Below are 7108 nucleotides of genomic sequence, written 5' to 3' on the forward strand. Positions count from 1 at the left end.
GCCGAAATCTTTGACGCCCAGCCTTGGGCGCTGAAAATACCTGGGACGTGTTTTTTCCTAATTCCTCGAGGATTAGAGTTCTACAATTCTATCTTTCCACGAACTCTTTTCTATAAATAGGGCCTTAAGTTCGACGTGAAACACAACACACAATTCATATTCTGAGTATTGACTCCAACCCCTAGCCTAAGCCTCACGCTGCGAAATTTTTCACGCGTTCTGTCGCAATCGATCCATAAATCGAACAGAACGTATCCTGTCCCATAATTTGAGATTCGTTAAATAAAAAGGAGAAATAACAAAGTCAAAGTGGTTAGTTTTCTGAGAACCGTGACGCACCTCTCAAGGGTGCGTCGTAATGTGTCCCTTTTCTATGATTTAATTGCTTTCCTCGCCCTTTTTATGAACTGTTAAACTAACTAAATCTAATTGTTCTATCACGCTTAATAAATATAATATTTTTGGGAAATTGGATTATCATGCTAGCTCCCTTAATGCAATCTAAATCAGATAATCGCGATCGATCTAGTATTATATGTTGCATATTGCTAAAATCAACTCAGATTAGTTTAATAGTTAACGCATGTCCCTTCAATTATTTATGCTGAGCTAGTAAGGATATCCTGCCTCTGGAGTTATCGACGAGCGAGTACTCCTCTCGGTAGTTACAGTCCCCCGAACCCTCAATCTCTACCCTGCGGGTGTATGTTGAGAGATCCCCACACCAGGGATCACAAGGGAACCTACGGCCGTCGTGGTCAAACATAATTGCACCCCCTTTATGTCACGATAACCGGGTTTTGTCAGTTTTTCTCATTGTCGTTAAAAAATGAATGGTGACTCCTATATTACTAGTCAATTGGGTGTAAACTCACAGGAAATCCAATTACACTTGATTGAATAAAAAGAATCGTCACACCCACGAGGGACGAGGTCACGCATTAGCCTCGTGCTTTTTCGACCCCCTCACAGTGGCGACTCCACTAGGCATAGTGAAGGAAATACTCGTGCTTGTAGGTAATCAAAATAGCCGAAGGGTGAAACGATCCTACCCCGCGTTTATTTCCCCATCAAGTTGGGACGACCTGAAAAGCAGCATATTAATGTGAATGGACAGAACCGCATAACAAATCTTGGCTCCCTTGATGTTTCATCTTGGGAGTTGGGACTAAGGATACCCATCGCCAACCGGGGGGTGCATACGCTTCGAATGTTGTCCACTCGGCACTTTCGCTAGTAGTACATCCGTCCCAAACCCAATAGCTCGCCCATTAGGTCCCTCTCACCTGCATGCCCCCTTGGCTTGCACTTGCGGGTTGGCCTCTTGAGCGAAATTCGTCTGCTGAAGACACTACCTCGACCGGGGCATGTGTTGGATCTACGATAGAAGCGGTACCAAGCCAGGCGCAAATACTACCCATAGAAGCCTATCATAAACTACGTGACATATTTAATTTTCAAATCCATGTTTGTAATGTAGTTATGTGTAGCGAACTATGTGACTATGTTATGATTGTGCGTACGAATAATGCTAGACAAACAATGCTAGCAAACCAACGACCTTAAAAAATTGCCCAAACATTCATAAACCAATTGGCCAAAGAGTTATACCAAAATACGTGTTCCGCAAGCCCGAACGATCGCCACAAAAATGAGCGACGCTCGGGATGGCCTGTAACGAATCCCACAAACACTGCAACGCGTAAAGGATGTTATTAGGCAACCACGCAAAACCGAAGTCGCATAAACAAAAGTAGACGCAAACAGAAAACGAGAACCAGCCAGGGACGCATTTTCAACGCCCCTGGCTGGGCGCCGAAATTTCTCACGCCCTACGCTGGGCGCTGAAGTTGTTGCCTGGCCTTTTGGTCAGGCACAGCAGCCTCGGTGCCAACGCGTGAAGAAAATACGTAGCAAAAAAAAAACTTTTCGAAAAAAATTGCTGCGAGGGCGTATGAAAAGGCACTCGATTCTAAAAGCGACTAAAAAAATAAAAATAAATAACTCTTTGTGTCGTTGTTAGGCCTCCTATGACGACAATGCTCGGCACCAAAACCGAGCATGCTAATTAAACGACCTTGAATGTCACATGGGCAAAGTATTCAAAAAAAATAAATGTTCGAATAAAGTCTTCAAGAAAAAATAAATGTTCGAATAAAAAAAAATAATAAATCCGAGTCTAGACTAGGTTATGCCGAAGTACAATCTAAATCCTAAGTCTTAGTTGTCTTATCCATAGAATCGGTCCTAATACTTGGTGTCGTTCTGCAAGCTAAAAGGTTAAACCATATTGAGTCTCCCTTCCTAACATTTAAATCAATGAGCACCCATATGTAATTGTCATCCCTTGCTAGGAATCCACGGCCTCAATACTCCCTCTCACCAATAAAAAGAATATATTATAGTATTTGAAAAATGGAAACGGTCACATTCTGGAAATCATTCCCCCATAGTCGCACAACCCCCAAAGTGAACCTAAGGTGTTAATACCATTGGCAAAGAAAAAATTAATGGCCCCAAGGCTTATAATCACATTGGGTCACGACTATCATAGTCCTCTTCAGTCACTCGCTCCTTGAAATACTACTAAGTACGGACTAAAAGATTTTTCATAAATGCAACATGACCAACCATGAAAATACCCAAATCGGCATACCATAAGGCTACCATTGGGGTAAAGCAATACACACTAAGAGAGAAGCCGCACTAATGATTCTAGTCTTGCAAAAATAAAAATCCGATCTCCCCAATTAACTACCTTGCCAACATTAAGCAAAATGGCGCATGACAAATGAACACCCAAGGGTTAAAATCTAAAGTGTCAACCAACGAAAGTTATGGTCCAATTAGCCTAAGTCTGAGAGTCGCTTGGTCAAGTATTATAGGCTTACGCCATGTCATTATTTTGAGCCTAGGCCACCTCCTTGTATTCATACACGGGTTATAATCAGAAAGATTAATGAAAGTTTGAGTCTAAATCACAACTTCCAATTAAATCCCAGAAACTGGAATCTGAAAAGAAGCAAAAAATTATTTTCGATGTAATTCTTTCGTTAAAATTCAATAAGGTAAAAACAACATTTTGAATCTACGCTATTTGCACATTTTAAGAAACGACTAAATACGCTTGCAAAGTAAGACAATTTAAAGGTCCACCCTAGGCCTACTAAAGCTAAAGGTCCACCCTAGGCCTACTAAAGTTAGAGGTCCACTATAGGCCTACCAAACGAGGCTCACTCAGTCTCGCCTCGTGACTCAAAGACCACAACCATCTACCTTTTTGCCCAAATAAATAAAAAATTGTTTGAAGGATTTATGGAGAAACCCAAGCAAAAAGAAAAAAAGAAAGAGAAAAGGGAGAGCGAAAAGAGCAAGCCATGAAATACTTAAAAAGAAAGAGAAAAGGGAGAGCGAAAAGAGCGAGCCATGAAATACTTAGCCCGTACCTCCCAAAGTGCGAAATTTACCCAAGTAAACGAAGGAAAAGAATTGAGTCAACCAATCCAAATCATAAAGTTCTACGATGTCTACCCTTCCTTATGTTCTTAGACCCCTTCGCTCTGGGGCCCCTGTTCAGCTCATTTAACCCATCCATGTTCTCACTGCCATAACCCAAGAAACCATTACCTCGACTCTTGTTCTTGAACGCGTGCGTTATACCCATTATTTCCAAAGCCCAAAACCACCATTAGCATAATGACCATATAACTTGTTTGGATACATCCTGTTGATATACCCTTGAGCCGTCCCCATGCTACTCATCGGCCTTGGTTGATGTAAACTCATGACACTAGCTTGAGGCTGCAAATTATGAGTCCTAGCAGATATAATCCTCATGCTTGACCAATACCTATACAACTTATCCCAACTCATTCAACCCATCTTTGAAGCTGTCTTGAGTCACGAATATAAAAGAAGACAAATGGAAAGTACATTCTACGCTCAACCTAAGAAAAAAAAAATAAAAAAAAAATGTGAATAATAAAAAAAGGAACTTTGCAAAGCGCCTCTAAAGTTAGTCTAAAAAGAAAAAGAAGCATTTAGCGCACCAAAAAAGATCCGCCCAGAAATTATTTTTAGCGCCCACAGCTGGGCGCCGAAATCTTTAACGCCCCAGCCTGGGCGCTGAATCTCTCTGCCTGCCAAATTTTGTCCAGAAGTGCTCGTCGTTTTATCCGCACATGCACGGAAAAATAACGAACACTTGGAGGGGTACAGCACGTATTCAAATATACGTACCAAAAAAAAAAAACACATGAAAAGATTTTTGTGCAAATACATGTACTTAAAAAATAATAATAAAACAAATTTTTGGCTTACGGCAAAGCAGCAGATTAAAATAATGATGAACTTCACTTATCTCATCCTATTTCAAACATTACGATTCCACCTCAGAACGTACTTGTTTAAAATCGGCATTCTAAGAAACCATTTTCTAGGCTAAGAACTACGCAAGACCTGATTCCAAATTAAATCTATTTAAGGCGGATACGTAGGCAATCCATGATTCGGTCCAACCAATTTGCAAAAATATTAAAGCCTATAGAAAAATAAGAATAAAAAATAGAAGTCCCTTATTGAAATTTAATTACTTGCAACCCAAGTCGAAAGAAAAAGTCATAGGAAGAATCCAAGTCATCAAGATGCCAAAACGAGCACACATTGAAAAATAACAAGGGCACGTACCCTTGCCAGAAGGAGCACTCACACTCCTAGGCACTTAGCCAAGACTCAAAAATATCGCTATGCCTCAATTGAATGGGGGCTAGCGCAAGTGTCCATGACCTCTAAAGTACTCGACTTGACCCTCCCTAAAGCGAACTAACTCACTTAAAGACTTTCTTTCACCACTAGACATAGTCGTTCTCTTAAAGACCTTCTTTCACCAGTAGACACAGTCATAATCGCCAACAAGTAGTAAAGGCAGTAAGCTTGCAATAAAAAGGATTGTTCTACGGCATCGCCCCATCATTCCTTCGAACTCAGGGCACCCGTTCATGGTAATTCAAATGCTCGCTAATCCCCTTCGAAAAAAAAAATTGACATTGTCAATAGGACTTGGCACCTAACCAAGGCTCACCCTACTCAGACATATGACACGGGCATCTAAAATCGAAATCCGAAAGCATCATTAATGGGAAGACATACTAGCAATTGGGGGCTAAAAAATTGAAATGAAAGAGCTAGGGAAAAAACTAAGTATACCTTGACCTTTTGTGCAGACATACACCAAGTAAATCTAAGTCAATTTGAAAACGGTTTATATTCCCGCAATTCTGGAAAAGATGGCCTTAAAAGCCTAAAGCATATGCCAAACGGGCACAAGTATATCTTGACGCCTGCACCCTGGCTTCCAGCAAATCCTGAGACAGCATTCCAAAAATCGTAACAGTATTTTGATTCATTCATGTAATCCTGTACGAACCCTTCTATAAGTCAACTTACTTAGGACACCTCGGACTGTACACAGTAGGATTCGGATTTTAAATAACTTCCAAATAATTTTCAAAGACTTCTTCGAACATAATAAAGAGTCGTTGGTTTAAGTATGCGTTTATCCCGATGTTGCAAGTGAGTCAATAAGATTTCTAAATATGATTATGGGTAAAGAAAGGCACCTAACTTTTGGTCAAGGCACACTTCCACATGTTACTACCTTGACCATGGCGATGTCGCATAATACGACATTTACAAGAGATGTAGCAGGTCACTACTCGAACGTACCTCGCACTAAACGAGTCTGGTTCAAACTATTCATGATCCATGTCACCATGAATGCATAAAGACGTATGCAAAGCATTATAGCACCAAGCCAATCCCGTAGCTTGAGAAAAACACTCTAAAAATGCTCGAAATGACGATTTTATCGCAAATTCTCGACGCTAATGCTATACGTACATCATAGGGGCACAATCCTAAGCTTTAATCGTGTAAAACGAACCTTAGAATGGCTACAACCCCTCCCAAATTCTAAAGCACTACTTAGAATATATAAAGTCACCCCACTAACAAGGGTAACTGAAAATCGCGAGTCACCAAAACTCCGATCAAACTACTGCACATAACGCTCGCCCTACAAGCTCCCGTTACACAGTCTACCTCGTTCCAAAGCAAAAGCGAAAGAAGAAAATCAAGGATAAGAACTGTCAAAATATACCCAGAAATCATTTTTAGCGCCCAGAGCTGGGCGCCGATATCTTTAACGCCCCAGCCTGGGCGCTGAATCTTTCTGCTAGCCAAGTCTTGCCCAGATATAAAAATAAGAAAGAAACGCCTATGAATCCTCGCATCGAACGAAGTAATAAGCCGTGCAAACCCACGCAGAAGATGCTACACTTGTTCAAACACCTGAACGAGGCATGATGAAATACTCCAATGCAAAAATAATAATGATATCCCAACGCCTGGAGGAATGTTCTAAGACACGCCGTTAGGCCACACAAGCCTAAGTCGCGCCATAAGTTCAACCATCCCACGGTACAAGTCTAAAAAAGAGTAAGGCATATTGCACTAATGCGGGCACGACCAAGAGCATGTGTAAAAGAGGCAAAGACTACTTATCACCCAAATTCAAAATGCAAGCCACACGACTTCTACATTAAGGATTGAAAGTAGCAAAATATTACCTACCACGGAAGGGATAGCTCGCACCTACACGAGCGGAACCCCAAGGCATCTTTCTCGAAAGAACCTACAAAAATCGTACGCCAAAAGGAAGCATCCCAACATGCATACTTGGGGGCTCCAAGCTACGAAACAACCATAGAAAAATAAAAAAAATCTCGAAGCAAATGTTTGAACAATCGAAAGGGTACGATGTTTGAGCCCACTTCATGAATGGGCCTGAACCCTATGAAGCTTCTAAGCAAATGATTCAAAATCAGTTATTGCTCAAAAAAAAAAATGATTCAAGCAAATTGATTAATGGACCGCACACAACGGCCATTCTATGAACGCTCGTTCGCACATACATATCATCTTTTCTAAGTATCATTTACGAACGCGTTCAAAAGAAAAAAAAAGAAAACGAACGATCAAGAGGCCAACTGTGTCATCAAGAAACCTCGCCAGAAATTATTTCCAGTGCCCAGCGCTGGGCGCCGAAATC

The sequence above is a fragment of the Spinacia oleracea genome, chromosome 5 (assembly GCF_020520425.1).
Source record: "Spinacia oleracea cultivar Varoflay chromosome 5, BTI_SOV_V1, whole genome shotgun sequence".
Lineage (NCBI taxonomy): Eukaryota > Viridiplantae > Streptophyta > Magnoliopsida > Caryophyllales > Amaranthaceae > Spinacia > Spinacia oleracea.